This window comes from Monodelphis domestica, chromosome 3, assembly GCF_027887165.1.
Source record: "Monodelphis domestica isolate mMonDom1 chromosome 3, mMonDom1.pri, whole genome shotgun sequence".
Classification (NCBI taxonomy): domain Eukaryota; kingdom Metazoa; phylum Chordata; class Mammalia; order Didelphimorphia; family Didelphidae; genus Monodelphis; species Monodelphis domestica.
This window is the reverse complement of record NC_077229.1, coordinates 400,474,703-400,484,714: the sequence shown is the minus strand read 5'-3', so window position 1 is coordinate 400,484,714 and position 10,012 is coordinate 400,474,703. Positions and strand designations below refer to the sequence as shown.

General features: G+C 40.6%; 1 protein-coding gene across 2 annotated transcripts in view; it reads left to right on the top strand.

The window, feature by feature from the left end:
* The first annotated feature begins 233 nt into the window (after positions 1-233).
* AHRR (aryl hydrocarbon receptor repressor) overlaps positions 234-10,012 on the top strand; it is a 284,514-nt gene continuing 274,735 nt past the window's right edge. The window contains exon 1 of one of the 2 annotated variants that reach the window (XM_056824349.1): positions 234-523. The gene's annotated coding sequence lies outside the window, so the exon portion shown is untranslated. Of the gene's footprint in view, positions 524-4,751; positions 6,222-10,012 lie in introns of those variants that run through there. The other variant, XM_056824350.1, reaches the window with a different exon arrangement.

Genomic DNA, 10,012 nt, shown 5'->3' with positions numbered 1-10,012 from the left:
CGAGAATCAAAACCTCGCGCTACAGTTTTGGCACGCGCCACGCGAGCGAGGCAGGTGGCGTAGGGGCCCTGGGGGCTCCCCAGCGAAGGCAATTGGGGCGTCGGCCGGGAGGCATGTGGCTGGAGGGGGCGGAGGCGGGGTTGGGGGCCGGGCGCCAGGCGTGGGGCGGGAGCTAGTCCCGGCCTCTCCCTCTCGCGCCCTCTGCTGCCCACGGCTCGGGTAGAATCGCGCGGGGGAGCGAGGGAAAGAGGGAAGGAAGCCAGGGAGGATCGTGTGTGGAGCTCGCGGGGAGGTTGTCATTATCCGGCTTGCAGCAGCCGCCGCCGCTGCCGCCGCCGCGACCTGGATACCCGGGAGATGCAAGCGGGGTCTCTGCCTTCGGCTGGCGCGCAGGGAGATCTCTCCACTGGGCCGGGCGCCCTTCGTTCCGCTCCCCGCGCAAGTTGCCCAGCTCCCGGCACTGCTTGATTCCTCGCGGGGGAAAACCTGTGCTCTCCTCCAGTACTGGGATAGCGATCACTGGGTAAGTACCTCACTATCCCCCTCGTACTGAGGCTGAAGGAGCCTCCTGCTTCCCTCCTTTCCTCTTCGCTCAGAGGGAGAAAGGGTGCGCAAAGTTCAATCCTGAGTTACGAGGAGCCTGGGCTTTTCTCTCCTATCATAAATGCTCTTCTCCGCTACCTCGGATGCTGCACAGGTTTGATGAAAGGAAAAAAAAAAAAAGAAAGCTTTTGGTAAGCCTCTTACTATTCTTCACCTAGAGACTCTAGACCTGGAGGGGACCTTAGAGAACTTCAAGTCTGGCCCCTTCCTGTCATAAATAAGGAAACCGAGGATGAGAAAGAAGCAGGATTTGTCGAAAGTAGTTAGGACGCTCTCTCTGCGTCTCAGTTTCCTCAGTTGTAACTGCAGAATAAAGAACTCCTAGGTCGGAAGTTCTTTGCCTTTTTTTTTTGTCTCAGACTCCGTTGGCAGTCTGGGGAAGCCTATGTACCTCTTTCTCGGAATAATATTTTTAAATCCCTAAGATGAAATATGTAGAACTATAAAGGAAACAAATTATATTGACAAATAGTTATCAAAATATATTTTAAAAACAAGATCATGGACCCCAGGTTAAAAACTCTTGGAGATGATCTCCAAGGCCCTTCCCATCTGTATATTCTTGTACTTCCATTATTCCAAATCCAATGTCCTTTCCACTCCAGGCTGAAATGAACTGTAAAGTGGAATCTTGGGGGAATGGAAATGGAGGAAGTATTTCTTTTATTATCTCAACCTGAGTAAATTCGGGAAACCGTTTGAACTTAGAGTTAGGTGTGTGAGAGTCTGCAGTTGGTACCCAAGGAGTAGAAAAAAGTCATCACAGATTAGGGTTCCTTGCCATCCCACCTGCTCCTAAAGACTTTTTTTCTGTAATCATTAGAGTTGAGAAAAGGTGTCAAACACCTCTAAGAGTGTTAGCATTATCTTTTTTCTCACTTTGCCATTGGTTGCATGACCTGGATGACTCTAGTGGAAAAGCAGAACATGAACAAATTCAAGTGAAAAGTTATTCAAAATTTCCACTTCAGGAAGTCCAAATCTTAGCTGCGTAAATTCATCCAATTCCTTCTAATTTGTTGGAAAAGAAAGATACAAAAAATTTAAAAACCTAATTTTTTTCTGATGTTTTCTTCTTGAAGTTATTGGAAGTTTCAGATACCCTGAGAATTTACAGGACAGGGTGGGTCTCGGGATATTAGCCTAAAACCCCAAGTGACGCAGGAATGAATTATTTCCTTTATGCTCATTAAGAGTGCTTACTTCGCCATTTCTTGTCCAGATCAGCCTTTAATATAAGGATATTAGTAAACCATCTTCGACCAGCCCTATCAAAAAGTAGGCCAGCTTACCAAAAAAAAATGTCATTTTTCAATGCCAGGGTGTTTTTGTGTTCATTCTGGCACCATCTTTACACCCTAGCAATACCCCAGGCTCTAACAAATACCTATCTATCCCAGTATTGAAGACTTAAAGAAAGAACATTTGGGTCTAATAAACCTCACAAAGTGAGGTTTTAAAGTTGAATTATACTTAAAATGCATATATCTTTCAAAAATTAGTTATGTTCAAATTCTAAACAGCTTTTGAAAACATAATTATTTTCAAGTCTTTAAAAATATGTTTCAATATATTTATTCAAAATTGTAGATTTGGGTTACTTCATTGTAGATACACAACTGAAAAAGTACAGTAAACTCCTGGTATATGATAACACACAGGGCAGAGGTATGAGTAAGATGGGGCTGAAATTCTTTTTCATCATATATAAATACCACTCATATTTATTGTAACCTCATCCTGAAGCTGGAGAAGAGGGCATCCCAATGATAATTTCCTAGGAGAGTCTCCCTGGACAACTATCGTTTGTTACAAGAGGGAGGGGCCTTGGGGTGAGTGCCTCTCTATACCGCCTTTATTTTTTTTTTTCCATGGAATAGTAGGGATATGACTTCAGGTGGTGTCAGAAGAAAATGAGATCAGAGAACCCACAAGCCCCAGTGATGTAGAATCCATTCCTTACTCCACACAATTGTTCTTCTTGTGGATTTGAAGATACAGGATCCAGGTTCAAATACTTAGCTCTGCTAACTACCACCACTGTGATCATTAGTAAATCGCTTAGCCTCTGTGGACCTCAGTTTCCTCATGTTTAAAATGGAGGGGTTGGATTAAATAATCCCCAAGGATTCTATGAACTTCTAACTCCATAATCTTTTGACAAAGTACTTAACATTCTATTATCAGAAATTTACTCCGCAACAGTATCTGACGACAGGTTAACTACTTAATCTCTGATTCTTCTTTGTAAAATGATATCAACAATACTTGGAACACATGATCCACAGAGTTTTGGGGTTTTTTTGTGAGGAAAGGATATGCCATGTAATTGTGAGTTATTATAATAATTAACATTTACAAGTTAGGACAGTGAATATTAGGATGATATCATTATTAGTAATGTTAGGGAGATTGGAAGGAAGTGGTGGTAGCAAGATTAAATACAAAATAGGTCCCATGGTAGATTTTACCTTCTTCTTTACATATGAAGACCCTGTGAGATGTGTATAATAATGGCAAAACCTCTTTGTGCTCAGGAGATCTGGGTTTGAATATCAGCTAACACTTAGCTAGCCATATGATTGTAGTACAGTAGAAAGAATACAAAGTCTTCAGTCAGAGGACCTGGGTTCCAGTGCCACCTTTATTACTTTCTCCTTGTGTTGCTTTGCATAAATCATTTCAACCTGATTTCCTTGTTTGTAAAATAAAAATTTGTTTAAAAACTTATAAAATCTTGGGGCAGCTGGGTACCTCAGTGGATTGAGAGCCAGGCCAAGATGGAAGGTAAGGGTTAAAAAAAAAAAACCCTCATAAAATCAGTAGCTTGAATTGTCTGCCTCTACTGTCCTTCCTAGTTCCAGATCTATTATGATTCTCTGACCTTGGATAATATAGTTCAAAATCTTGGTGCTATAGTTTCCTTAATAGTAAAATAAGCATTAAACACCATTACTGTGCAAAATGTGATTTAATATCATGGCTGGAAAGATGGACATTATTCCTTTCTGGATAGGGAAGGAAAAATTGGGCACCCAGAGGATTGTAGCACATGTAATAGTCTACTTAATGTTCTCCTCTTTTCCTGGGAGAGTATTTCCCAAGAATATGGGAGGAGGCAGAAGTATACTCAGCCCCGTCTTCCCCCCAATTCTCTTTGGTCATCTAGCCTTCCCAGGTAACTGAGGGAGAAACTCTCAAAGCCAATACAGCCAACACAGGGAAAGCAACTGCTTTCCCATTTTTCTGCAGAGTTCTTGAAACAGACCGCCAATGCAGCATTCTGATTATGATAATAATAACAATAGCAAACCCTTTAATAGTTAAAATTTTCAAAGCACCTCATGTACATTAATTCATTTTGCCTTCAAGACAACCTCATGAATGTGTGATCAGTGAGAGTCACTCTGAAAACAGTTGCCCTATGGAGAAAGATAATATTCTTCCTTCTGCATAAAGACTTGCACTTGCCAGAAAAGTATGTCAGAAAAGAGTGTCTGTTTTTAGAAAATGGTATTGATGTTTTAGAGATATAGCTTAAAGCATTTTAGGGTCAGATAAATCCAAAGAGAAGAATCTTCTGCACAGCTTCTTGTATTCCAGTCCCAAGGGGTCTTCTACTTTTTAAGATGCTTAGTGTTAACATTTTTTGGGAGCACAGGGAAGCATATAATTTCTTATTGCTTTTACTAAAATAATTTTTTAAACTCCTACCTTATAGCTTAGAATTAATAGTAAATATTGGTTTCAAGGCAGAAGAGCAGTAAGAGCTAGGCAATTGGAGTTAAGTGACTTGCCCAGGGTCACATAGCAAGGACACCTCTGAGGTCACATTTGAACCCAGGACTTCCATTCTCTAGACCTGGCACTCTATCTACTAAGCTGCCTAGCAGCCCCTCCTATTGGTAGTAATAGACTTTATACCTAAATACTGTAGGAAAGGAAAACATTAAGCCCTGCAGAAATTATATTCAAATTTTGTAATTAGGAAACATTATAGATTTGGGAACAAAAAAAGATTGGTTTTGGTTTTAGAAGAGATCCCGCAGTTTGTTTTCTTTTATGGTGCGTATAAAGAGCATGGGGTAGGGTGAATGTGGGGTAGGGACTTGAGGAAATAGAAGAGGCGTAAGCCCTGTACTGCTTTGGTTGTATGAATTACTTCCAAGTTCACTGTCCTGGGTCATCCCTGTCATAGAGTCAATTAAAGTGGGGTCTTCTGGATGATATTTCCACCAGGCCCTTATTAACATATTCCTTTTCTGATGCCTTCTTTTAGGAGTCAGAGTCACTGTTTCCTCTGGCCAAAGAACAATAATAACAAGAATGCCAGGCTTTATTTTAAAATTTTTAGGAAAAAATACTCAAAGAATATCTTCTCTTTTTTGTACTCTACACCATTGTTGAGACTGTTCTTTAGACCTGACTTGTTAGTGGCACTTGAAAATATAATTACAAATAGTATTATTAATATCTGTTCCCAACTTGAACTGAAAGGCATTGCACACACCCACCACACACATATGCGTATATACATATATATATACACATACATAAATGTATATATTTACAGGATATCTCAAGAGTTTTAGTAGGAAAACTGTATATGTGTATATATTTTTGCTTCGCTCTTGTTCAATCATGTCTGACATTTCATGACTCCATTGGGGTTTTCTTGGCAAGAATACAAGAGTGATTTTTGCCATTCCTTCTCCAACTCATTTGACAGATGAGGAAACTGAGGCAAACAGGGTTAAGTGACTGTCCATGGTCTTGTAGTTTAGTAAGTGACTGAGACCAGATTTGAACTCATGAAGATGATTTTCTTGACTCCAGGCTTAGCACTTTATCCACTGTACCACTTAGCTGCCCATGTGTGTATATGCACAATATATAAACACACACACACACACACACACACACACACATATATATTTGTTATTATTTAGTCATTTTTCAGTCACGTCCAACTCTTTGTGACCCCTTTGAGGGCTTCTTGGCAAAGATATTGGAGTGGTTTGCCACTTCCTTCTCCAGCTTATTTTACAGATAAGGAAATTGAGGCAAACTGGATTAAATATCTTTCCAGGGTCACAGTTTAGTAAGTGACTAAGGCCAGATTGGAACTCTTGAAGATCAATCTTCCTGACTTCAGGCCTGGCACTCTATCCCTGGACCACTTAGCTGCCCCTGCATACATATGAATACATGTAAAAACATGAATATGTGGACATACACATGCACATATACACGTATGCATGGATACATACACTTTCATTTTGCACCCAGGAAGGTGAGTTGCAAGCTCTCAGTAATTCAAAGAGGATGATTTAGCCTAATATTTCTTTTGAAAGTTTTCATGTGATATTGAATTGCTAGAGAATTAAGCTTGAGTATTTGAGAAGTTTCCATTGGGTTTCCATCAATTTAAAAAAACTGTCTAGCCAATGTCATGTGATATTCTCAGCTGTTTCAAATCTGGTGATAATAAGGCCCGTGGCATACAAAGCCTGAGATTGGGGCTCATGCCAACTGAGAGGAATGCCTCTGAAGGTTTAGGTGTTGGGTGGAGATGGCCTGGGACTGAGGAGAGGGAGACATTCTGGGAAGCCAAGCAGGTTAGTTTTTGTTTTTATTTTTGGCCAGAGATGGGATTTCACCAGGGTGGGCTCAGCACCTGTTACCTACTCTGCTACTTATAGTCTTAGAGCTGGTGTTTTTAACCTGGAGCCTGTGAACTTTTTTCTCTTAATATCTTGGCAACTGTATTTTAGAGGAATTGGTTTCCTTTGCAATCCCATGTAATTTTTTTTATGCTAAAAACATCATTCTGTAACTCAGTAGATAGAGACTGGATGTCCTGGGTTCAAAATTGACCTCAGACACTTCCTAGCTGTGTGACACTGGGCAAATCATTTAACCCCTCATTGCCTAGCCCTTACTGTTTTTCTGCCTTAGAACACAATATTAATTTTAAGATGGAAGATAAGGGTTTAAAAATAAAAAAAATAAAAGCCTCATTCTGTGAAGGAATCCCTTGGTTTTGTCAGACTACCAAAGGGGTCCTGGACACAAAAGAACTTAAGAACTCCTGGGCTAGGCAGAATCTCATGCAATGGGACTGTGCTATTTACACATTTCCTGGGCTGCATAAAGTCTCATTCTGGAACATAGGGAGGTAAAGTGTTTGGATCCAGGTGTCTTTTTTAGGTAGTGTCAGCCTCTACTCACTAGAATCTATGCACCTTGAGTTTATGATGATCAGACTCAAAACAGCTGAGAATATTATCCTTGAAGTTAGCTGGATGATTTTTTTAATTGATGCAAATCCAGTAAAAATGTTTTAAAGTATGCAAATTTCACCCACCATCAATTTTATATTGCTTGCAAACTTTCTAAGAAATAGTAGGTTTAATCATCTCTTTTAAATCTTCTTGAGAATCAGCATCCTTAAAAAACAAACAAACAAACCAAAAAAAAACCCTCCTTTACCTTCTGTCTTAGAATAGATCCAAATATTTGTTCCAAGGCAGAAGAGTGACAAGGGCTAGGCAATCGGGGTTAAGTGACTTGCCCACAGTCACACAGTTAGGAAGTGTCTGAGATCAGATTTGAACCCAGGATGTCCAGATTCTCGAACTGGCATGCTATCTACTAAGTCATCCAGCTGCCCCAAGATTCAGCATCCTAAATGAATCCTGTGGAGTTGATTGGGAGTTGTTCTTCTACTCAGTTGACTGTGCTGGCTGACTTTTTCATGAGTGGAAAAAAGTTAAGGTGAACTAGAGTTCTGCCTGCTTTCTGTTTAAAAATGAAGAGCCCTGCCATTTATCTTTTATAATTCTTGTATGTGATTGTTTGGGTATTGACTCCCCCATTAGATTGTGAGCTTCTTGAGGGCTAGAACAGGTTTTGCCTTTTCATTATAATCCTCAAGCTCCCCACTGTGACTGATACATTTATAGTTGCTGTCCAGTTGTGTCCAACTTTTTGTGATTCCATTGGAGATTTTCTTGGCAAAGATCCTAGAGTAATTTGCCATTTCCTTCTCCAGTTCATTTGACAGATAAGAAAACTAAGGCAAAAAAGGTGAAGTGACTTGTCTAGGGTTACATAGCTAGTAAGTGTCTGAGGTTGGATTTGAACTCAGATCTTCTTGATTGCAGTCCAGTATTCTATTCGCTGTGCCTTTTAGCTGCCTGACTGTTGTGTGCACTTAATAAATACTTCTTTTGATTTGCAATTAAGTTGCCAAGGCTTTTGCTGCTGAGCTTATTTCCAGTGTCAACCCAATATATATGGTCAGTTCTCCAGGCTTTTTGGGCATTTCCTTACTGTTTGTCCTTAGGGCATCTGCAGAAGCTTTCTGTCTCTTCATCAAGATGGATGTGTGTTGTAGGTAGTGGTGGAAACAATGTTTCTGAGCAAAGAGTTGAAAATAGTTAAGTTGTATTGGGAATAATTTCTCCAGAATTGAAATGAGATTCACTATTTCATCAAAAAAAGTAAACCCTTAACTTGTGGCTTAGAATCAATACTAAGTATCGGTTCTAAGGCAGAAGAACTGTAAGTTTAGATAATAGGGGTTAAGAGACTTGCCCAGAATCATACAGCTAGAAAGTGTCTGAGGTCACATTTGAACCCAGGACCTCCCATCTTTCTGGCTCTCAATCCACTGAGCCACCTAGGTACCCCCTTCTCCCCCCCATGATTTATTTTTATGAGGACTGGTGTTGGGTTAGATAATACTTCTAGATGTAGAAATAAATATGCCCTTCTTGATGCAGGCATATTTTTCCAAATGGGTACAAAAATGTGTGTCTCTCCATGACATCAAGTTTAAAAATTCAGAATAAATATCTTCATTGTTATAGTTTATCCACTGGCATAATGACTGATTTGAAACATGCTGACATTTTTGGCCCAGAGAGTATTCTATCTTGAGCTTCCTTCACCCTCCCCCACCTCCACTACAGTTAGATAAAATCAAACTTTGATCCCAAAGACAAATTGCCAAATTTTGATCAGAAAAGTTTCCTGGTCCCTCATAAGATCGTGAAGTCGTAAGGAAGAGGAAGATGACTGGCGTCCGACGGAGAAGCCACGAAGACCACAGCCTTGAAACAAAACACGCCACATTTAACTCAAGACACTTGAATCTTTTCTTCTTACATGCGACACATTTGAATGCAGTACATTGACAGTAGTTACCTTGCCTATAAAAATGTTGGGGTGGTTGTTGTTGGCGATGGTATATATCTTTGTGTGTGTGTATTTTATATTTTAATTTGATGTTAAAGATGTTTATTGGCATCAGAAAAGCTTCAGAACCAGCTGTAGGAGCAAAGTAATCAAGTATTTCACTTGAAAGTTTATCAAGGTGTGAGAGAGGAAGCCTGCGCAGCCCTTCGAAACGAAGGTTGTACGATTCGTGTGGGAACATGAATTCCACTTATTAAAAGGAAGTGCTGAGGTTGTGTCCATTGTGATAGAAATGGTGTAACTATAGAGATGTAAAAATGGCAACATGTCTCTATTAATATTGTATTGTCCCAGACAAAAAGCAAGTGGGCGCCTGGGTGTCTCAGCTGACTTTTCCTGGAACATTTCCTTATGGAGTTAAATGCAGGTGGAGGTGAATTCATCGAGGCAGATGTCATTCTCAGAAACCCCAGAGGTCATCTTACTATGACCAAGAAGACTTTCCAACTCACCAGCAAGGGCAGGGAGGAAAATGAGAGAATAATAACACACCAGTGCATCATGTCATGCCTTGCAAAAAGTCTTATTCACAACACCTTGAAATATTGGCAGAGGAGGGCAAGGTTGTAGAGAGTGGGGAGGCTGCTCTTTAAAAATGGAAGTCTTTTATTTCAAGCTTTGTGGGAAGAAGTGAAAGGAAGCCAGGTTGCACAGTGGATAGAACTCCAGACCTGAAATCGGGAAGAATAATCTTCCCTATATCAAATCTGGCTTTAGGTACTTCCTGGCTGGGACCTTGGACAAGTAATTTAACTCTGCCTCAGTTCCTCATCTGTAAAACAATCTGGAGAAGGAAATGGCAAACCACTCTAGAGTCTTTGCCAAGAAAATCCCAAATGGGGTCACGAAGCCAGACATGGCTGAATAGCAACAACGGAAGAATTGACACAGTAACCTTGATGGCTAAGGCTAGGGTCAAAGATCTAGAGCTCTAAGGCACCTCAGAGATCATCTGCTCCAACCACTCTCAACTTTTCAGATGAGGAAACAGAGGTCTGGGAGGTTGTGACTTCCCTAGGTCACACAGGTAGTCAGTACTAGGGTTACAGCTCCTCTGACACCAGAGCCAGAGCTCTTTCTGGCAAGCCATGATTTTCTTGTTTTTGGTTGGTTTGTGAAATTGTTGATGTTTCTCAAAGAGATTGGC